Raw genomic sequence first — 24034 nt, 5'->3', positions numbered from 1 at the left:
TTGTCAGAGAACTGAGTGTGAAGAATTAATCTAGTAAGTAGAACTATCTAACAGGCTAGACCCAGATGGAGTACTAAGGCACAAGACAGGGAAAGAACACACACACACACACACACACACACACACACACACACACACGTGCACACTTTCAACACATCTTATGCAGATGTGTTCTTGCTGCTGCCATCTGTAGACGCCACCACAGATTCCTCAACCGGGGTAATACAGTGTATGTGTGCTCAGGGTTGAAGAATCACATCAGGGGAAGTAGGCAGTGGGTAACCTCCAAAGTTCAAACAAAGATCAGTGCTTGCTAGGGTGGGGCACTGAGGGCCAGAGGGTAGAGGAAACTCTTAGCCTTCTAAAATGTAAAGCCTACCTTTCCTTGTAAGTTCTATCAGGAGTTCAGAACCCTTGGGGATTTCCTTGGGCCAGTGGTTAGGGAAGCGACCCAGGAGTTTCTATGCCCACTGTTGACTGCATCCTGCGATTGTTCAAAGATGACACTTCTGTGTGTTTTGAAACAAGGTCTCGCTATGCAGCCCTGGCTGGCTTGGAGCTTACTCTGTGTAAGTAGCTGTCTTCGAACTCATAGAGATCCACCTGCTTCTGCATCTGGAGTGCTGAGATTAATGATGTGTACCGACATGCCTAGCTAAGAAGAGATTCTTTAATCTCAAGAAGGTGAGAGGAAGTTGTGGAGAGAAGCTGTGCTGGCTAGTCTTGTGTTTACTTGGCGAAAACTAGAGTTATCCCAAAGGAGAGAGCCTCAGTTGAGAAAATGCCTCCATAAGATCCAGCATGGGGCATTTTCTTAAGTAACAATTAATGGGGGAGTGTCCTGTCCATTGTGGGTGGTGCCATCCCTAGGCTGGTGGTCCTGGGTTCTATAAGAAAGCAGGCTGAGCAAGCCATGAAGACCAAGCCAGTAAGTAGCACCCCTGTATGGTCTCTGCATCAGCTCCTGTCCCCAGGTTCCTGCCTTGTGTGAGTTCCTGCCCTGACTTCCTGAGGCTTGAACTCAGGTCCTTGTGTTTCCACAACAATTGCTCTACTGTTCAAACTATCTCTCCAGCCACTTTATTCTGTAAATGAGGAAACCAAGTTTGGAAATGTCCTGGGTGGGAAAGCCCTTAAAAGCATGTTTAAACCATGTCATTCCAACACTGGAGCCTTTGATTGAAACTGCTTTTCCTGACTAGGGATTCTCAGTGTGCTACTCTCTGACCTGACCATGGACCAGCCTATCAGAAATGGTGGCATAAAGGGGCCTTAGAGACCCATGCACTGCATTGCCACAGTGTATGTATGTGAGATATATATGTATATGTATATATATCACAATTAAAATGCTTTCATTTGCATAGAATTGCTGTGTAGCTATTCCCTCTGGGCAGGACATGACCACTGCCACCTTGAATCAAAGCAGCTGGGATAAGCTCAGGAGACCCTGGTGAGATTGGGCCCATTAGCACAACCTCCTGGAGGGAGAAGGGGAGGGGGACTCAATGGATTGAGGGATGTGCAGACCCCTCAGTATAGCTGCCCTTCAGTCACCATGCTTCTGTAAGTAACTCCAATAAACTCAGTGGTTCACCAAGTTAGACCCCAACAGAATCTCTTCTTAAGTCTCTTGGTGCCTTTGTGTATCTTATTAGAAATAAATATACATTTTTCCAATGAAAGTCATATGGCAGATGTGTAATCTAGTATCTTCAAACTAAATCAACCAAGAATGTAAGATCTGAAGAAAGGAATACGGGTTATAAAATTGACTCTCTGAAGTCTGTTACTTCATCACTAGGAAGTGAATGCTTATGTGCCCTAAAATACACATGTTCAGACTGAGACATGGTGGTGCATGCCTGTAATCCCAGCACTTGGCAGACAGGTCAGGAGTTCAAAGTCTTTCTCAGATAGATAGTAGGGTTGAGACTAGTCTGGGTTCTGTGGGCCCCTTTTCAAACACACACACACACACACACACACACACACTGAGAGAGAGAGAGAGATACACACAGACATACACTCACACACACAGACATACACACACAGACACACACACAGAGACACACACCACACACACAGACACACACACAGACACACACACACACACACACACACACACACACTAAAGTTCTACTCCAAAGCATGATGTTTAAGAACGGCTACATGGGTCTGAGGTAGTCCTCCAATGATCAGACTGGTACTTGTATATGGAGGTAGACCAGAGCTTGCTCTGTCATACCCCATGGGTGCACGTGAGGACAGTCCCCGGAAGGCATTATAAGAAGTTAACTACCAATAATAAATTAGAAAGCCCTTCAAAAAAACTGGATCTGCTGGCACCTTGTCTTAGCTCGCTTTATATTGCTATGTTAGAACATTCTGGCCAGAAGAAACTTGAAAAAGAAGGGGTTTATTTGGCTTCTACATGTACGTCACAACCCATCATTGAGGAGAGTCAGGATGGGAACTTAAGGTAGCAACCTGGAGACGGGAACCAAGATAGCAGTCATGGAAGAATGTTGCTTTCTTATACCACTCAGGACTGTCTGCCCAGGGATGACACTGCTCACAATGAGCTGTTCCACATCAATCATTAATTAAGAAAATGCCCTATAGGCAATCTGATAGAGGGATTTTCCAGTTGAGGTTCCTCTTCCCAGATGACTCTAACTAATTTCAAGTTGACAAAACTAACCAGACTCCCTTTCCAGGCCTATGAGAAAACAAGTATCTAGTATCTGTTGTTCATACCACTGCTCGAGAGCAACACCAGTGTGACTCAGTCTTCTTGGTATGAGGACCCTCTGCAGAAGGTAGAGGAGGAGCTTCTTACAAGGGGAGGTTGATCAAACGCTAGCAAAACTCTGCAACGTTCTGAAGGCCAGTGCTAGTTGTCTGTTGGGTTTAGGTGTTGAATCTGAGAACTTCGTTGCCAAGGAGATTCTTATGCATAGATGAGTTCAGACCTCTGAGTGTGCCTTGGACCACACCTCAAGAGCAGCTGAAGATGCTCATTTGGAAGCACACTTTAAACAGGGAGGGCTCTCCCTGCCTCTCTGCATCAAGTTAGGCTGTGTCTCAAAAACCATCCTAGTCAATGAGGGGGCCTAGTTGGGAAGAGAAAGGTTAGTGGGAGGAGAAAGATAATGGGGGAAGGATATGGTCACCGTGAAAGATAGGATTGGAAAAGTCATTATAAGACCCATGTTCATTTTGTACAATGAACATACACTAAAATAAAAATTAACTTAAAAAAACCAAAAGTCTTAACTCTTGAAGAGATGTTTTGCTTACCTGCTTTCTCCACTTTTCAGAATTCTTAGTCCAAATCCCTTTCGTTTTGAGACCATTTTGTCAGACGCTGTTCTCAGTGGGGCTGGTGGCTCGAAGCAGACCCGCCCCCATCACAGTCCTTGGTTATTTGAAGTCTACTTGATCAGGACTATTAAAAACAAAAGTTACCACATGTTTATTACTGAGGACAACTTGCAGGAGCTGGTTCTCTCTTTCTGCCATATATTATGATCCTAGAGAGTAAACTCAGATCAACAGACTTGGTGGCAGGTGCCTTTACCCACTGAGCCATCTGGTCAACCTTCAAGGTTTTGCTTTTTTTGTTTTGTTTGTTTGTTTGTTTGTTTGTTTGTTTAAAGCATGTTTCTCTAATCTTACACCAGTTTTGTCCAGTTGGGTCTAAAGCAATGCCAGTATGGGGGAACCTGGGGCTGGGAAATTACTGTTTGGAATGTCCTTGAGCCGTTCACCCAATGGACTTCCCACACTTCTGAATACTCTCACCCTTCTCTTCCCTCTGGAAAAGGAGCCCTGCAGTGGTGACCCCCTCAATCTGAAGAGTGAGAATCTCTACTAAGGTTCACCACTTTATTTAGCATCACCACCATGCTTGTCAGAATTGTCGTTAACAGGCACAGTGACCTGATTGGAGTTTTCTCTTTTTTCCTTGGCTCTATGTAGCTCCTTTGTTAGAGTTGAAAATGGCCGAAGCAGGATGTTATTAGCTACCTCACATGGCCAATCAAAGGAACGGAGTAGCCTATGGTGTGAATGGAAGTCCATGGTTGTGTTTTAAATACTTGAAAGTCCGTATTGGAGGCCAGGCTACCTCCATTTCCCTCTTTAACTCTGCTTCCTTTTTGCACCTTTGTGTGGCTTTAAATCAGTGTGTTTCCTCTCTCTGGGGGACCTTACTGTCTAAGTTCTCTCTGAGGGCAAGCTAAGGTGCATCCTTTGTTAGAAGCTAACTAGTTTCCTGGTGGCAGCTTTTTGTATAGCTGCCCAGAGAGGTCAAGTGGGTATTGCCCACCACTTCCAGGAACCCAGTGGCATTCTGTGGGGAGGGACTGACCTCTCCAGGAGGCCACCAGAAGAACCTGTATAGTCTGCAGGTTTACAGAGTGAAGGGATCCAGAGGCCTGCTGTGATCTTGACCTTCCTCCCCAGAAGAACTCAGAAGGGGGGGGAAGCCCTTTGGAGCAAAGGGAGCAACTTCTGGTTCATCCTGACAGCCGATGTGTTCCACATGGGGCGTGTGACTCACCAGCCTTGGTCATGATTCTGCCCAGGATTAACAAGTCTTCCGGAATTAGCAACCAGTGCACACACCCACGGAGTAACTAGACAGTTCCCATTCAGAACACGCAGCAGGATACACGATCAGAGAGAAGGAAGGCTCAAATTGCCATGGATGACCCTGGCTCCTCTGGCTGCCCTGCAGGATGAAGCCTTTCTGCTTCCTCATAGATAGTCCTCCTTCTAGAGAGTGAACTCCTTTCTGCTTTGCCTTTTAGCACCTCATCCAGCCCAGGCCTGTCACATGCCAGGAAAGCCCTCTATCTGTGAGCAGCATCCTGACTAAGGACTACTGAATATCTCCCCGGTGTTTTACATTGTTGGGTTCCTGGGAGGTACCAGTAATCAGGTAGTCTTGTGGAATTCATCATTTGGTGGGGAACCTTGGGTCAGTGATCTAATCTTTTACAGTGTGATGCCCTGCTCTGTGGGATGGGATAATAACACACCCAGCTCATTAGGTCATGTTCAGAGTGGTCATCAGCACACCTGACACTTAGTGGACATGTAATTACCGTGTGCTGTTAAGTTCTATTAAGAAATGACTGGTGTGGGTCTGAGATTACTGGTGTCCTGAGGTGCCCACTGGTGCTGAAGCAGACTCTTCATCCAGGGAACTTTGGGCCTTAGGCACAGCTGGCATGGGATGAGTCCCTGAGATCTGTACCCATTTCCCTTGCCTAATCCGAAAGAAAGCAGGGTGACCAGCAAGGCCCTGCCAAGGAAGAGAAAGATCAGTCAAAAGTGTAATTATTTTACACTCATCACTTGTTTGTTCTTCTCTGTGGAAGCCACACAGGCAGCTACATGGTGGAGAGAAAGCCTGGGGATGCCAAGCTGTGTGACTAGTTATAGTCAAGGAGTCGGTTGCAACCTTTGAGGCCTGCCTTCAGTGTGGCCTCCCAGTGAGGCCTGCAGCTTGTCTAGGCCTCAAGTCCCTCCCTAGCCTCCTCCTCTCTGATGCTCTCAGTAAGGTGGACGAGCAGCTTTTCAGGGGGCAGTGTCTATACTGCCGCCACTGTTGTGTGGTTCCAAGTAGATGCCAAGATCTTTGTGCCCCAGCCAATCAGTCAGCTCCATTCACAAGGGTAAGCCTCCCTTAGGCAAGGAGAAAAGATGACGGAACAGCAGAGAAGGGGTTACTGTTGCTTCCTGTAGCCTTAGAGCAGACAGGGGGCACTGAGCCATCTCGAAGGCTCCTTCCAGGTCTGTGATTCTGAGATTATAGCCATCTTTCAATTACTATTTTTTACTTTTCACTTTTGCAATACTGGAGGTTGAACCTAGGGCATTACACATGCAAGGCAGACCTTTAACAGAGTCCACGTGTTCCCAGCTCTAAAACTGTAGTGGTGAGCTGAAGACAGCTTGAAGCTGAGCAGAAAACCCTAGGGGGAGAGGAGGAGGAAGAGGAGGAGGAAGAAAAGAAGGGAGAGGAAGAAGGGAGGGAGGGAGGGAGGGAGGGAGGGAGGGAGGGAGAGAGGGAGGGAGAGGGGGAGGGAGGGAGAAGAAAAAGGATGAAGAGAATAAGGAGGAGGAGGAGGAGGAGGGAGGAAAGAACAAGACAAACAAAAAAATGGGATGTCTGAGGATGTGAGTGGGGAGAGTTAGACAACCTTTGGGATTCCCATTTGAGCCTGTCTGCAGTCAGGCCCATTCTCCAGCATGGCAAGCCTCTGCTCTCAGAGTGTCTAGATTTACCACCACTAGACTTCAATCAAATGCCCAGTTTGTCTAAGGTAGCAAAAAGGCAGGAATTGGAGGGTTGGCACCTGGGCCTCCTGCCTCTGTGTCCTGAATGTCACTTCCAGCTGGTTTGATTTGCCCTTCCCAGTGTGTGTGGCCATGCGTTGGCCTTCCCTAAGCCCCCTGAGCGTTTTCCTGTGGCTTTATAGTTTACTCTGCTTGTTGGAGTGGGGTGGGGCCATGCAGACCTGGTGTGTTACCCTCTAGCTGTTAACTAAGACCTGAACATATTTAACCTGAGCTTTAGTCTTTCAATCTCCAAAACAAGACCACAGGACATTAGTGTGTGGAGCCACTGTGAGATATGAAACATGAGAAAGGCCCTGTCTCAAAAAGCACCCTGCACCCCAAAATTAAAAAACAAATAAATAAAGCCAGGTGTAGCAGTGCATGCCTTTGATCTCAGCGCTTGGGAAGCAGAGCCAGATGGATCTCTGCAATATCGGTTCAGCTTTGTCGCCACAGTGAGTTCTAGGGCAACCAGGGCTACACAGAAAGACCGTGTCTCAAAAACCAAAAAATAAAATAAGAATTAAATAAAATACATAGAAATGATATGGTTTTGTGTGCCCATCTTCTGATTAAACTCAGCGTACCTGCCTATTAGGGGCTGTGTAGCCTTGAACAAACTGCTGTGCTTTGAGTTCTCTGCACTGTAACACGCAGAGATGAATGCTACCTGTGTCAGTGGGCTTTGATTAAATGAGTTAATACTTGTTAAGATTTTTGTCTGTAGATCACAGGTGGTGTGTACTGGATCCCAGCTGTTAATGTGGCTAGACAATGCCCCAGGAGAATGCCAAAGGAATAAAACCCACCCCAAATCTCTGCCTGTGGCACCTGGGATTCTAAGCATATGGCCAATTCCCGGGAGCTTCCTGCTCCAAGCTGATCTGGCAGCCAACCTCTCTCCATTCATATGAAGCTGTCTTGGTGACTGCTGAGCCATCAGGCCTGTGTTTTGTGGCACAGATATGTCAGCAGGTGCATTGGACAGAAAAGCCAGGGTGTGGGACTTGGGTCATCCTAGGAGTACAAGCGGCAGAAGGAGTTATGGTTCTGAGAGAGCCTCTGCGTTCCGTCAGCACTGAGAATGTCCGGGACAGTTCTCCGGCTACCCTGGGGATGATCTTCTAACCTGCAGGCAGAGGCTCTCCTGAGGCTGGCAACTGGCGCAGTGTTCTCCAGGGAGAAGTGCTTGGCAAGGCTGCCATGGGGGAGGGGAGCTTAGCTGCTGGCCCAGCTGCTTGCTCCCTGCACTGGTCCAAACTGGCTGTGCTGGATCTGCAAGGAGAGAACACTCTCACAAGTCAGCAGAATCAGTCACGGTTGGAGTACCACCCCGTGCCAGGCTCAGAGGGCACGATGGCATTAAGTCGTTATCCAGACCCTCAAGGAGCTTGCCAGCCAGAGGGGTAGTGTGTGCTAGGACAGGTACCAGTGGCTTGAGAGGTTCTGTCAGCTCGGGGGGGGGGGGGGGGGGGGGGAGATTATGGGGGTGAAGGTGGGGGTGGGGTGGGGTCTGGTAGATTTAGCCTTACTTGAACCAACATTCTCTCTCCTATACTCCCAGGGGTTGTCCAGGTTTTTTCTTCTTGGTTATCTACAAAGTTCATATTTGAGAAGCACTCGATGAAGTTTAAAGAAATGTTGTTTAATGTTGAAGTGATTTTATTATTCTGTGTCAGGCCACATTCACAGCTATGCACACACTGCATACCGCTGTGTGTGCATATTACATCTCTCCAAAGCCCCCCCCCCCATTTATTATTCACAGCAACATTTTGGAGCAGGCATCCATATTCTTGTCTTCAGATGGGGAAGCAGCATCAGAAAATGATGGGGGCAAAAACTCTTGTCACAAGGAAGCAAGGACAGGGCTGGGCTTCCTACCTGCCCTTTGTTCCAGAAGGCTACACGTTCACCTTCCGGGCTAAACTCCTTAGAGCCAGGAGGGTGGTTCTGGATGGGACACTGGAAAACACCCCTTCTCTCAGTTTCGGGACACCCTGGTGATTTTACTTGCAGGTCTTTACCCGTGGGTGTGTCTCTGTGCCTGTTCTTGTCCTAGGCCCAGAAGACACTCATAAGCCTCATGTTCAGTGCCTGAGGGACACCTGCTCAGCCTGCCCTGTCACCAACTAGGACAGGAGTCCTCTTCAGAGGCTCTCTGTGCATTTCCAGATGGCTGTTTTTGTAGAAGATACCAATATGTCTAGTTCTGACAGGAGGCGGGAGGTGCATGGTAGAGAGGAGTCACATTGTTCCCTGTGACCTGGAAGAGCTTGCTTGATGCAGGAATGGTGGATGAAGAACATGGCAGCTCTACCTTCAGGCTCTGGCTGAATTGATGTTGGCTGCTCACAAGCCTCAGAAAACATACATGTTTGCATGAAATATATACATAAGTCTGCAAGTACTGAAGGATCAATCTAGCCAATCACCTATCTAGCTGCAGGAAATTGTTTCAATAAATTCAGGTGCTCTAAAATGCCAGATTACTACATACAATTAAAGTCAGGGCCACCAAGACATTCAGTAGGGAGAGGTGCTTGCCGCCAAGTCTGATGACCTGAATTTGAGTCCCAGAAACCATGAGCAGGAAGGAGAGACAAACTCTGCAGTGTCCTCTGACAAGCACATATGTGCTGGGACACCAAGGCACTCGTATAAGGATACAAACGTTGTCTCGACCTGTTTTCTTTTGCTATAACAGAATCTCACAGGCCCCACAATTGATAAAGACCAGAGATTTACTCAGCTTACATCCAATAACATGATGCCAGCATTTGCTTGGCATTTGGTGAGGGCCTTCCTCATAGGTCATCACATGACAAAGACTGTCACATGATGAGACTGAGCTGTCCTTTGGTATTCAGACTCTTCCCCTTCTTATAAACCCACTAATTACAATGTGGGCCCTATCCTCATGACTTCATCTAATCCTAATTCCCAAATATAATTAACATCAGTTGGGATTAAGTTTCCAACACATAAAATTTAAAGGAAACCCCCCCCCCTTTTTTTTTCTTTCTGAACACAGTATCTCTGTGTAGCCCTGGCTGTCCTGGAACTCACTTTGTAGACCAGACTGGCCTTGAACTCACAGAGTTCTGCCTGCCTCTGCCTCTGCCTCTGCCTCCCAGGTGTGCACCACCATTCCCATTGAGGAAACATTTTAAAACCATAGCATGCTTACAGAAAAAAAATTAATTTATATTCATTATTAATAGACACTGTTTCTGATAGGAAGAATAAAAGGTTATTTTAGTTATTTTCTTTCTGATTTTTTTAAACAGAAAACACATTTTAATGCAACTAACCTGGTGGGCCTTTAAAGATTTGTTATTTTAAATTCTCTGTAAGTGTGTGGAGGTGCGTGGCATGTGAGCACACGTGCCTGTGGAGGCCAGAGTTGTGAGTCCTCCCTCGAGCTGGGGGTACAGGTGGTTGTGAGCTGGCCCCATGTGGATGATGGGGCTTGAACTGGGATCCCCTGCAAGAGCAAGAGCCCTTAACCAAGAGTAGTACCTCCTGTACCCTGCTGTCCCTTGATCACATCTCCCTAGAGATGTGTTAGGAAGAAACCTGAAACCAGAGGAAGAATCACATGATCTGAAATGTTGGAAAACAAAACACCTTTCTTATTTTCTTTCCCCATTTTCCTGATGTTTTCAGAGGGAAGCGAATACACAGCAGAGCGGTGGTTCTCCACCCTCCTCACCCTGCGACCCTTTCATACAGTGCTTCTTGTTATGGTGACCCCCAACCATAAAATTATTTTCATTGTTACTTCATAACTGTAATTTTGCTACTGTTATGAATTGTAATGTAGATAACTGGTATGCAGGGTATGTGACCCCTGTGAAGACCCACAGTTGAGAACCAGCTGCAGTAGTCAAGGATTCCAGGCCACTGGTGAGAACCAGAGGCATTTTAGAAACATTCCGGGCAGGTGCGAAAACGAGGCAGGGGCTGTAAGGGGCGGGGCCAAGCGTGTCTGGAGGTCAGTTTCTTTTGTCTCCAGCTTCAGGTCATTTTGACCTCTGCTTAGAGAAGCCAACTGCCTTCCCTGTTCTGAGGCTCTGCTGACTGGCAAACATGGGTTGAATAGCTTCAGATTCGACCACGAAAGTAAAAAACGTGCTAATGACCAAAGGGAAACAATCACTGTCTTCTCTTCCTGAGTTCTGCTCCTGCAAAGTTCATTCCACATGAAGGAAGAGCCAGACCCCCCTCAGGCTTCTCTCCAGTCCTTTCCTCTTCTTCAGCTGTTTACATTTGCCTGGAGACCTTTCATCCTTCTTCCCTTTCTGGAGAGGACAGTAGTGAGACTCACCCCCGTGAACCTAATGTGAACCGATCAACTCATTGTCAGTGTTTCTGCAGAATCCTTAGCGATGGCGTTCGCTCTCATGTTGGTCAAGACTTCCTGCAGCACACACCGAGAAACAGTTGAGACTCCAAATTAAGCAAAGGTCGGAGAAGCGAGAGTGTAGACCCCAAGAACCATAAAAAGCAGGCACTTCTGTGTGCCCAACCTCCGCGGCTGCATTCTCTGCTTCTCTCTCATGCTTCTTCTCCTTCTGTTTCATACAGGTGAGCTGTTTGCACTTCCACAGCACCATCTGTCCACCTTTCTCCATCACCGCAGATTGACTCAGGTGATTGTCTCTCCTGGTTGCAAGGTAGGTGAGTGAGCTGTGACCAGCATCCTGGGTTATAATATTTCATTGGTCCATGGGAAGATGTAGGTTCTCAAAGGCTGGAGATGTCAGCTGGACAGGTGGCATGCCACCGTTGTTAATCAGGAGGCTGAGGCAGGATTCTAAATTCAAGTCTGGGCTGCAGAGTGAGTTCTAGGCCAGCCTGGAAAATTTAGGGAAGATCCTGTCTCAAAACACAAATTTTTACATGGGCTGGGGATATATAACTTAGTGGCTGAATGCTGGCCTTATGTGCAGGGCCCCAGGTTCAAGCCCGGGCACTGGGTGGTACTGGGTGAAGTAGGGTTCTGCCTTCTTAGTGACAACTGGATGAAAAGAGACTGAATAATCAGATAATGAGTAAGAAACCTTAAAAAGTCAACAAAAAAAGCCTGGCCAGGTGGACTTGCAAGATGTCGAGGCAAATAAATGCTTTTGCAGTCGAGCCCGATGACCTGAGTTTGATGTCTGCACTCATGTGATGGAGGAGAAAACCAACTCCCACAGGTTGTGTACACACAACACACACACATACACAACACACACACACAACACACATACACACACACACACACACACACACACACACCACCAGCCCCCCACATCCTCCTCGGTTGGGAAAACTGCTTGGCTTGGCCCCCAAAGAGTCCCACCTGGGTATTTTGGGACCCGAGTCAGGTTGAAGAAAGCCTCTCTTCTCTTCCCAGCCCTCTCTTCAGAGAGCTAAACACGGGGACACAATCCTATAATTTTAACTGTATTTATAAACCCTCCATCCTTTATGTAATGCCTTTTTCTGCTCTGTGCTTACTACCAATGTCGCTGTTTTCTCAGAGGAAAGAGACGGTAATTATAGGTCAAACAGCAGCTCCGGAAGCAGGACGGGCAGCAGAGAGCTGAGTGTTCCCTACCCTCTTCCGGGTACACCCTGGACACCCCTGCTTTCCCTGTGCCTAGGTCAGCTTTCCACCTCTGTATCCTTATCTCTGTTGTCTGCATGTTGCTAATCCAGCATGTGACAAGACAAACAAACGAATGCTAAGACTAAAGACAGCGAGTTAAGACTGACTACATGACGCCTATGCAGGCCTGCCTCTTGGAGACAATTCAAATGGAAAAGAAAAGAAGAAGAAAAATAACCACAGCATTACAGGTCATTGGCCTTTTTAAACAGACCGTCGGCAATATTTACTACTCCTGAAATAGCAGTCACATGGAATAAAACCGTGTTGGTAAAGCCTGAAAAACAAAAGAACAATTTACAGGCTGCCGTGCTCACTGAGGGCCCTCTGTTTGCCAGCTGATCCGACTCTGCTTTCTGGCTGTCCCTGCCACCTTCTGCCCAAGGCCTTCAGGAGATGGATAAAGGTCAAGGTCAGGTTGCCTGGGAACCCTCCTCACCTTAAGTAGGTTAGGAAGGTAAGTGACTGAGGAGAAACAGGGGTGTGAAGAGACTGTGGGAAATATCTCTCCCATAGAATGATGCCCAGGGAGGGAACACTGTGGCTGTTGCAAGGGCACCCACCAGTGGCATCCTCTTCCTCTCTGCAGCTGGGCCATCTTATCGCCTCTCTCTCCTTTGCCTCTGTGTCTCCACTTATCCTCTTTCTGTCTCTGTCTCTCTCATACACACACACACACACACCTTCTCCTTTGGCTACTCTCCTCATCTCTTAGTTCTTCTGGGGGCTCTTCCTGAACCTCTATCAATTCGCCGTTTACTGACAGTCAAACATAGATACTAGTGGGGGGCTTAATGAATGAGTGTGTCAGTCAGGTCTGGGTCAGCATGTTCTCGCACTGGGACAGACTCTGCTGAGACCCCACTGGAATCTCTGGGCTCTAGTTCTTTACATCGCCCTGCTCAGTTGCCCATCATACAATTAAAAAAACCCAAGTCATTAAAAATCATTCTATTTCTAAATAAATATCTGCTTCTCAAAGCCCTTCCACATCCCTTACCTTATGACCACCTCGGGAATTATGCAGAGCGGCTGAAGAAGCAGGACAAAAGGTTCAGTGATGACATGACCACACCAGAGGAGGTGACACAGATCTAGGAGAGGTCCTCTGGCATCTCAGCCCTGGCTTCTCAGACACTTTGCAGACAATCAAGCTCACCACAGGGAGTATCATGGAGTATCTGTTTTCTTCTTTTACATCAACCACCCTGAGGAGACCTATTTTGTTTTCTTTTTCACATGTCAACATGAAAAACTAGTAGAAAAGAGATATGGGTGGGCGTGGCAAACACCTGGAGGCTTTGGAGACCCAGATACAAGCCTGAGGCTAACCTGGTCTACAAAATGAATCCAACTTGGCTGTCTAGGGAGAGACCCTGTTTCAAAAGAAATATACACACAAGCAAGCAGAGGGTCAGAGAAGTAAACAATATTCTTTCCTACAAAATGCTTGACTGTTGTGGCCATAAAGAAAATTATTTTTAGGTCTCCTGTGAAGTCTGATTCTCTGACTGTCTGACTGCTCCTCAACAAGAGCTCAGCACTGCAGTGGATGGAGTTGAAGATTCTCCCTGTGTTTGTGGGGAGACAATGTAGCAGGAGACAATGTAGCAGGAGACAGTGTAGCAGGAGACAGTGTAGCAGGAGACAGTGTAACAGGAGACAGTGTAGCAGGAGACAATGTAGCAGGAGACAGTGTAGCAGGAGACAATGTAGCAGGAGACAGTGTAGCAGGAGACAATGTAGCAGGACTTGTACTGCCAACAGCCACCTCTGCAGCTCCCAGGAGCAGGAGGGGCCATTCTTGCCTGGGGCCACATAGAGATGAAGGGACTAGATATCATCTACCCAGAGAGCAGCCTCAGCCTGTGATTGACAAGTGTGGAGAACAACCATCACACTGCGGTCCCATCTGCTGTATTACATTTACATCAAATGCCAGGACAGGCAAGAGACAAAGAGCCATGTCCAGGGGCTGGGACAGAGGAGGGAAGAGACTGAATTTCCTTTTCAGTGATGGAAATATTCCAAGATGGTGGAGATAACAAGATGGTGGAGATAACAAGATGGTGGACATGGTGCATGACCACTTTGAGGTGACAGTTAAAGCCTCGGAGATGCACACTTGAAAGGGTACATTTTGTGACGCCTGAGAGTATCTCAGTTTTTAAACCGACGAGGGACCATTGGTGTTGCAGAGGGGCTGAAGACATGACTGACTGGGGAGGCTTCGGGTTAGTGCACTGTTGGTTTTTGCTGTTGATTCTGCACTTGCTTTTGCTGCAGCTCTCCTCCTTAGGTGTCCTGTTTGCAACTCTGGTGCTGTGATAAAAATGCTGATCAAACAATGTGGGGGAAATGGTTTGTTTGGCTTACACATCACAGCCCATCATCAAGGAAAGCCAAGGCAAAAATGAATGAAGCACAGACCATGGAGGAATGCTATTTACTGGCTGGCTTCTATCACTTGCTTCTCTAGCTACAGCCTAGGACCATCTTCCCAGGGGTAGAACCACCCACAGTGGGCTGAGAACCCCACCACACCAATCGGCAATCAAGAAAATGTCTTATAGACATGCCCACAGGCCAATTTTTAAAAGGCAATTCCTCACTCAAGTCCCCTCCCTCTTTCCAAATGACTCTGGTTTGTGTCAAGTTGACAAACTATGAAGTGGGTTTTGCTCACTGAGGTCTATGTGAGGCAGTATACAGCCCAGTGCTGATGCACAGTACCAAGTACTGATGCACAGTACAGAGTCTCAGAGCTGAACACATCGGCTCTGTTGGTCACATGTAGTGTCATGTCCATTGCTGTGTTCCGTATGCTTTGAAACACTACTTGATCCCTTCACCAAGAAGACATCTTTGATTTCTGAAGGTTATTGTGACTGTTTTTTTTTTCAGTCCCAATGCACTCTGACACAAAATAGGCTGACTTCGATAACACCCTTGATATTATATCCATGAAGATCACAGACAGGTCCAAAGCCTGTGTTTCCTCATTGTGGAAGAGAGAGTTCACACACAGGGTTTAGCTTCCTGCATCTGGAGACCCCAGTCACGGTAACACCCCGCCCCACCCCCAGTTCCTATACTTAGTTGATTGATTCAGAATAGATCACTTTCTGACTGGGCAAGGCTTGTTTTCCTCTGACAACCATCAGGAACCCAAGCACTTCCAAGTGTTGAACTCTACCCTGTGAAGGAGTCAGAGCAGCCATCTCTCCACAGGTGTGATTTCACAGAGAGTCCCCTCCAGACATCAACTCTTGGTGTCCCTGGGCACTGGAATGAACAAAAATGTCACTTCCTGGTTCCAGAGCTGGCACTGTACCTGCCCACCTGACTCCCGGTTTTGAGCCAGAGATAGCCTGAGGACTAAGGGGTCTCTCTAACTAACATGTTTCAGTGTCCCTGAGTCACATCTGAGATTTCTGCCTCTTGATGGAATCTCTGTGTCTCTGTGGTTTCCTGAGGTGTATATAGTCAGGTCAGGGGTTGGAATGTTTGTATGTGTTGGCAGCTGAAGTGACAAGTGTCTATTAAAAATCAATATTTATAGAGAAATATCAAAGCAATTAGAAAAAAAGATAAATAAATACAAGTTTTAAAAAACCTACCAGTCAAGATAACATTTTCCTATGTGTCTCCCACCACCACCACCCCACACATATGCCTGGAATATTCCATAAGATGGTTGCTTTCTAAACGGTTCCTCACACAGGGATGTCTGAGTGCTTGCTCACTTGTTCACTGAGTGTCTACCTCAGACCAGTTCATCAAAGTCTTTTGGGGGAAGATAAATATATAAACAAATTACTGCAAGTCAGAGTTATTGGGCAAATTACCAAGAGAACAAAAAGGAGGAATTCCCATCACCCAAGGAGATCTGTGGAGGTGACATTTTAAATGTGTCACAAAGCCAAGCACAAGCAAAGGGAGAAAATATTTGCTAATGTTAAGGTTGGGTGGAGGGGGAGGAGGAGGGAAGAGGAAGGCCGGAGGCCCTAAATAACAAATAGCAAGTGTGAAAGTTCTGGAACTCTGGGTGTGTGGTATGACTCCAGGCTGGGAGTATTGGAAGGAAGATTCAGACACTAGGGTGCAAAGGGTCAGAAGATCATCCTGTGTGGGCAGAGGGGTAACTCCAGTCAGCAGCCCCAGGGTATCCAATGCCCTGTTCTAGCCTCTGGATCATGTGGGGCGCAGACACACATGCAAGGAAACAAACACCCACACACATGAAATAGAATGAAAGGGAAAAAACAGAATCCAGGTTCTTAGATGTTACTACCAGCAGCAGGGCTCTGGGTGAACTTAGTATCCTAATGCCCTCATCTGTAAAATGTGAGGGCAACCTCATCTTTAGCTTTCAATTACATCAGACGAGATGCAGAAAGCCTTGGACCCTGTTGCTGGCACAGCAAGCAGCTCATGGCGGCTCTCCTCCTTGAAATGATTGAGGAGAGAGGCGGTGAGGATTGGAGCCGGGTCAAAGAAAGGCAGGTCGAGGGGAGCAAAGAGAGACTGGATGATACAGACATACAGTGTATGAAAAGATGGGGCTCGGCAAACATGTTCAGATGGGAAGAGTTGAAAAGAACTTCCTGATCTCAAGAGATGGTGAGAAAGCACAAGGCAGGGGTGGGGCAGAGCGTAAGATGACATCAGTGCAGATGACATAAGATGGGTGGGCAGCTGAGGCCTCCTGGGGAGGCGGCACCATTGAGAGGACGATCTGGGCTGGGATACTGGTATGCAGCCATGAACATGTGGTGAAAGTCAAAGCTGCAAGAACAATGTCGCTCAAGGAAAGTATGTGAGCGAGAAGAGACAAGGTCGAGTTTAGAACACAGCAAGTCCTCAAATACGATAGAGGGGAGAAGAACGCGAGCCCAGGAATGAAATAAGAGGCAGAGAGCATAAGCTAGCAGGGACGATTGTGAAGAAAATGCCAGGGAATTGCCAGCAGTTATCTACTGAAAAAAGTCTGGGACGGGAAAAGACTTGAGAGCATCGAGAAAAATAATAGGATTTTAAAAGTCAGATCTTTCTGTGTATTTAGGCACACACCTTTAGTCCCACATAGGAGACAGGGACAGGTGAATCTGGATCTCTGGGAATTAGAGACTAGCTTAGTCTGCATTGTGATCTCCAGATGGTGACAACTACATAGAGAGACCCTGTCAAAAAAAAAAAAAAAAAAAAAAAAAAAAAAAAAAAAAGATTCAGTCACTTGCTTCCAGGAGACACAGAAGAAACTTCCAAATTCTCTCGTGTTGTTCCCTTCGCTCCTGCCGACACTATCTTTCCTTTCCATGTCTAGGGGGCAGCCATAGAACAGAGGCAGCAGCGGCCTCAGTTGTGTCTTGCCCTGTGATGATCCTATAAAGGTAGGGACAGCATTAGCCACACAGCAAAGCACCAGGCAGACACTTTGTACCCACAGACATTGCCGATGCTCTCAGGAGCCACCTAGGAGAAGGCCCTGCTGCTCATCACTCCTGGCAGCCTCCCTGTGAGCTGAAGACCCTAGTGGGCCGGCCACTTCTCCAATCAAGGAAGACAACTTTCAAGAGCATACTCGCAGCTCCCTAATAGCCAGGAGGACATGTCCTCAAAGCCACCTAAAGGGTTAGGTGACCAGGCTGTTCCCAAAGCTCAGAAACCTCTCAAGAGTGTCAGCCTTGGGCTGTGGGAGACTGTAATGTTTGTGTCTGATGTTAGTGGTCCTCCAACAGTGAGCCCTGGGCCAGCAGCGGCATCTGGGAACCTAGGAATGCACATTCTTGGGATCCATCCTAGACCTGACTCTAGAGGCAGGCTCTACAACAGTTTTATTAATTAATTTAAATTTTTTGTGGTCCTGGAATGGAACCTGGGGCTTCCTTCAAGCTTATTAAACAAACACCTTCTACTGAGCTGTGCCCTCTATCCTTCCGATCTGTTTTTGTTATTTTGAGACTCGCTGCCTGCTGTCCTGGAACTCAATACATAGATCAGGCAGTCCCAAAGCTGGGACATTTGGCAGGGTGTTCACCCTGGCTTGCGATGCATTGATTTAGCCAATGGCATGGAAGAAAACAGACAACCCTGGTTTAAAAGAAGTTAAAAAATGGCTGGGGTATTTCTCAATGCTTGGGCACATGCTTAGCATGGCAGACTCTCTGTATGTCTGTGTCTCTCTATATGTGTGTCACTCTCTGTCTCTTTGTCTCTCTGTCTGTCTCTGTCTCTGATTCTCTGTCCCTCCCTCTAGGCTCTTTACCATGTGGCCCTGATTGTCCTGGAACTGCTATAAGTCAGCACCTAGGAGGCAGAGGCAGGCAGATCAATATGAGTTCAAGGCCCACCTGGTTTACATAGTGGAGGCAGAAGCAGGCAGATCAATACGAGTTCAAGGCCCACCTGGTTTACATAGCAGGTTCCAGAACTAGCCCTAAATGATGCCAGGCCCTACATTCAGACTCCAGTACCACAGACAAAGAAAAGGAGGCCTGTGATCCCAGCTATGTGGGAGCCTGAGGCAGGAGAAACAGCCTCAAGTGTAGTGAGTTTAAGGCTAGCCTGAGGTCCTGGCTCAAAATAAAAACTAGAGTAAAAGAAAACAGGAAAAAAAAAAAAAAAGGAAGAAGAGGGCGAGGTGGGGAAATAAGAAAGTATGGTGAAACTCGCTGGCTACTGAAAGCAGCAGAGAGTTGGTGATGTAAGTCTGGAAGCTTTCGTAACCTGAGGGTTTGGTTCTACTTGCCTGTGTGTGCCAGTGTGCGGAAGGGCTTAGCAGAGGGTGGGGGGAGGGGGGGAAGGACTAGAGCCCCTAGGGAAACATTTGTGGAGACCAAGCTGTGGCTCCTCCCTCCCTCCCTCCTTCCCTTCCTCCTGAACTATCCCTCCCCTCTTTCTCTCCTCCATCTTCCCTTCCTCCCCCTCCCCTCCCCTCCTTCACTCCCTGTGCTCCTCCTTTTCTTCCTTCCCTTCCACCCCCTATGTCAGCATCCCTGTAAGCCCAGAAGGCACAGAGTTGAAGCATCATCTGTCAGAAGGGGAGCAGAGAGTGAGCGGCCTTTGGGAGTGGGTGACATTGCTTGGGCATTTCTGCAGCCAGTTGACAGAGGAATTTGAAGACTGGAGAATGCCAGGCCAGGACCTTAGGTGTGGGCCTTAGGTTGTGATAAGCTTCTGCCCACAGGAGAGTGATGTAACCAGGAAACTCCTGTGGTCATGATGGCCTCAGGTAGAGGCCATCCTCCAGGCTGAGAAGTGTTAAGGGTTCAGTTTGCAAGAGACTGAAAGTTAAGGGGCTGCCTCACCTTGGCATACTCCTCTGGTGGCTCTGCGAGAAGCCAGCAGAAAGGGGTGATAACCTTGAATGCCTGTCAACCTAGCATTTGGGAGCCTGAAGAAGAGGATTGCTCTTCTTCCAGGTTGAGTCCAACCTGGGCTACGTAGTGAGTCCCAGGTTCAAGCCTGTACTAAAGATCAAAACCCTCTCTTAAGAAAATAAAACGAGACGCATAGAGAGGGACAGGCATGGACAGACTGATGGACAGATAGACATGTAAGGAGGTAGAGCATGTCTCCAGGGGCCTATGGAGCTCTGGGCTTCTGAAATCGTGCTTCCCTGTGGCATTTGCTTCCTAATGTGCTAAGGATCTTCTGGTCACCATGGGAGCAAGCCCTTTGTCTGATCCAGCAGTTCACAGCTGGACAGCTATGGATGAAGAAGGAGCATCAGCCCTGGCTCCAGAGGTGGGGCCAGCTCTGTCACCCTCCCAGCCACCTGAGATACCCTGAATCCCTTCTCAAGATGCCTTCCTTGACCACACACCACAGAACTGGGGTGACACTGGTGTTTTTCTCTCATAACTCTTTAATTATGGAGCTAACAAGCAAGGAAAAAACAACAACAACAACAACAAAAAAAAACCAGTCACATGAGAATTTCAAGACGAATTGCCTGTGGAAGTAACACAAGGTTGTGCAAGAAGACTTTAGGAGGAAAGGTCATGGTTGATGATCTGATGACCTGAACTGTCCACAAAACTTTGGGAGGTTACAGGTGAGACAATGACACTCCTACCCCCACTATCCCACAAACATTAAAGGAGAAAGACAAGGTGTGTTCAGTGGCACCTCTGGAGACACTTGTTGGCTGTCTCTGATTCATTTCAGAAAATGACTGCGAGGAAGTAGAAGGTAGTTTTTTTTTTTTTTTTTTCTCAACTGCCTTCCTTCCTGTTCAAAATCCTCCCAAGCTCGACCCAACTCCTCTCTTTATCCCGTGCGAGCCCCACCACAAACCCACTTCCTCCAGAGTCCTGGCCCACCCATTAACACTCTTGTTTCTTCCCTGTCCCTCTGTTCCTTCCTTCCCCCACAAGCTTCCAGCACAGGGGTCATGGCCAGGCAGCCAGATGCTGGCCAGGATTCTTACCTCACTCAGCAGCTCTGGATAGAGCTGGCAGCCCAGTGCTGGGTCACCTTGGGAGAAGGCAGGAGGGAGGAAGCTAGTGGCTCCGAGAGCTCAGCCAATGCCAGCCTGGTTTTGCAGTTGCTTCAGATGTGGCATTATAGAGCCATTGCTAGGCACACACCGAGGCCGCTAGCTCTCAAGCACAGTAAAAAGCTTGTGCTCAGGTTTTAACTCCCAGGGAGCACATGAAAGTTGTCACTGTCTCCCTTTAGAGAGGTTAAGCTCTCTCCTCAGGGTGAGACTGCAGCATGGTGGCAGTTTACAGGATGCAGCAGTGCGCCTGACTCAGATGCCTTGCTCTGACCCTCAGTTTTATTTACCTTGACTTGTTCCCACCTGCTGAAGTGGGAAAGACTCTCAAACAAGAAATGTTTAGTGGGGAAGCAGACTGAGACTGCTCCAGAAGCCTCAGGGATCTATAATTGGTCATCCGCAGGGTAGCCTGCTCTTTTTCAAAGGAACTGTCGCCAAGTTCCCTGTTTGCCAGGCCTCTGGGCCTGCATCCTAGTTGGTTTAGTGGTAATAGGGCCAAGGTCATAAGCACACTCCTAACTTTAGTAAACATTTCTCAAGTGAATTCAGTCCGCTGGGTGTGAGAGAAAATGATTTAGCTCAACCTTCTAATCCTGCCAATAAATAAATAACCCATAAAATTATATGCTGTGCAGGTGGATGGCCAAGAATTATAGACATATTTCAAATCGTTTCTATTTGCAATAGGAAAGACCTATTTCCTATTTAGTTTCAGTTTTAGTGAATCTCAACCCTGGAAGGGCTAAATTTCAAATCCACCCCCTGAAGGTTTGGGTAGATGTGATGGTGGAGATGGTGGATGTGAATTACCCCAAAACGAGTCAGGGCCTCTGAAGGGGGCAACCTTCACCATGCACATAGCGCTGGGGTGGGCTCAGCAGAGAACTCTGGGAGTTTGGAAAACTTCAGCCTCGGTGCAGGAGACAGAGCACAAACTCCTGCCACAAAAATAGGCATAGAAACATGTGCCGGACACAGCGCAGATGAAGACGGACAAGGGTGCAGAGATGCAGAAAGAGAGGGACACAGCATTTGAAACAAGAAACAGGGTTCTGAAAGATGGAAAGAATGAAGCCCAGAGCTGGAGACTTGAGTCAGGGTGAAGACTTTGTGCAGAGCCAGCCCCAGCTCCAATGGTGTGTTTGAAGCTATTTGACTAGAATCGTTCTAATCCTCTTCCTCTGAGTATTCCTGTTTAATTAATGCATCGACATTTACTTAGCTCCTCTCACAAGAGACTGCTGTGGTAAAGGCACCTGGTGATCTACAACAGGAGACTGTAGGCTTACCTAGGCTCCAGCCTGCTAAGGAGACAGGAAAACAAAGAGTCATGTGACCACGGTGTCCTGTAATAAAGATTCTGATGGAAATCTCAGAGGTCACAGGAAGTGGCCAAGGTCAAAAGGGTGACAGGGATGGCAGCACCCAAGTTACAAAAAAGCCAATAGAAAAAGGAAGGTGAGTGGTGATGGTGGGGGGGGGAGAGAGAGAGAGAGAGAGAGAGAGAGAGAGAGAGAGAGACTGCACAAAGGCATTCAGAGGAGAATACATGTGGTGGGCTGCCTTGTGGTGGGTGTTGAACAGTGAACTTGAAGATACTGGTGGATTCACATTTAAATTTGAACCTAAAACTGAGAGCTCAATGAGAGGCATCTTGGAGATGAACGGGGGTTTTTGTTTTCTTTCTGTTTGGTGGGACAAGGTCTCACTCAGTGGCCAAGGCTGGCCCAAAACTCTCACCAATCCTCCTGCCTCAGCCTCTCAAGTGCTAGGAAAACAAGGCCTGGACCAACATGTCTGGCCACGAAAAAGGTCTTGGTCAGGGAAATAAGAGTCAGTGCTTAATTCTGCAACAGATGTCGTAAGCACCAGCGAGAAGAGAAAGAAAGCAGCTTTTGTAGAGAATGTGACTCCCACTCAATGTGTATCCTTCTTTCCCCCTCCCCACCCCACCCCTAACATTTCCCTCTCCCCTTGGGATGGACAGTATGCTCACCAGGAATATTGTGAAGGCAGTGCAATTCTACTTCCACTGGAAAATATCATGAGCCTGGTGCAGCACCTCCCCATGGATCTTCACAGTTCTACCCAAAGCGTCCTTCAACATCACCAGAGCATTGAAGGGACTTGCTAGGAAGATGCTACCAAAGCCTTTCCTTTTCTTTCTGGCACTGGGAGTTGAACCCAGGGTCTTGTGTATGCTAGGCAAGTGGAATAGCTCACTCCACAGAGCTATCAAGTTCTAGGCCCATCCAAATACTAATGCTCTTATCGGCTGTTCCAAAGCCCCAGGGAAGTATCTGGTACCCAGGACTGTTAGGAGCCGCGGTGAGCGTGACAACATTCGCCATTACAAGATGGCTTGGACATCCTGTGCTCCCACAAGTAAACAACTAACCGCGCAGGTGCAAAAGGCAAAAGCGCGCCAACCCACTGCCCATCTCAGGGCGTAATATGGGGTGATGAGTGAACAGCCAATCAGAAGTGAACACACCACTCTAGGGTACATATAGCAGTGCCTTTCCCGGGCTTGGGGTCTTCCGCTTCTGCTGATACAAGAATAAAGCCTCGTTGTAGTAACTTGTAGTAACTCCCCGAACACTGCCTCACGTGTCTCTTTCGAGGGCGAAGGGGACTCGGAAGGGGCCCGGAATACAGGACAAGGAGCCAGTACATTTGTGATCATCTTACTATTAACCTAGAAGAAGCTGAAGGTGGGTAGTGTGAGTGGCAGGTGACAGACAGATCCACTGCAGTAGTTTTAATTTCATAGACATATCCTGATACCATAGTCTCTCTCCTCAGCAGCTATGCGTCTCTGCTGCGAGAACCTTAACCTAGTCTGAGATGTTTGGTTTTCCTCTGATCTGGTTTAAATGTCAGTCTGTTTTCTAATGCACAGTAGTGATTGGGGCACAGAACAGCCTTTAAATGATGGGTCCATCTCCTTTTCCAGATAGGATGTGAAGCTAAGTTCATTAAAAATCAGTGTTAGAGATTACTGTGTGCCTTATTATATAATCAGATTTTGGCTTGGGGCGGAGAATGAAGTTAGAAAAGAAGAGAGAGAGAGTGTGTCAGAGCCTGGTTGGATGAGGAGAACACAGACAGTGACCAAGCTATCTGGTCTCTCTCCATGGACGCTGATGTTGGCTGACTCTGCCAGGGAGACATGAACATAGGGCAACAACAGACCAAAGCATGCTGCCTCTCAGGTCTGACTCAGTGAGCCAGTGAGTTCACAGAAGCATGGATGAGGAGTTTTTTTAGAGGAACTTGGACAACTTATAGGCAGCTACCCCATCAAGGAAAAGTCTGTCTTCACCTCAGCCATTGTGAGCCACTTACATGTCCTCAGTGAAAGAAGGGTTCTCATGGGCCACCTCATGCTCCTTCCACTTCCTGCATCAACCGGTCAGTTCTGTGAGGGTCGAATGCTGGTAATCATAACTATGCTGATTTACGACCACAACAGCCACGCCAACACCCGGAGGACAGAGTCCCCAACCACTGGT

The 24034-nt window shown here is 47.6% G+C and overlaps 1 long non-coding RNA gene across 1 annotated transcript in view; it reads left to right on the top strand.

The window, feature by feature from the left end:
- LOC143443743 (uncharacterized) overlaps window positions 1-14928 on the top strand; it is a 44191-nt gene extending 29263 nt beyond the window's left edge. The window contains exons 4-5 of the long non-coding RNA XR_013113007.1: window positions 10945-11033; window positions 11886-14928. This is a non-coding gene — a long non-coding RNA (uncharacterized LOC143443743). The remainder of the gene's footprint in view (window positions 1-10944; window positions 11034-11885) is intronic.
- Window positions 14929-24034: the final 9106 nt, after the last annotated feature.

The sequence above is a fragment of the Arvicanthis niloticus genome, chromosome 10 (genome assembly GCF_011762505.2).
Source record: "Arvicanthis niloticus isolate mArvNil1 chromosome 10, mArvNil1.pat.X, whole genome shotgun sequence".
NCBI lineage: Eukaryota > Metazoa > Chordata > Mammalia > Rodentia > Muridae > Arvicanthis > Arvicanthis niloticus.
The sequence above is the reverse complement of the archived record's forward strand: the minus strand, read 5'-3'. Positions and strand labels throughout refer to the sequence as shown.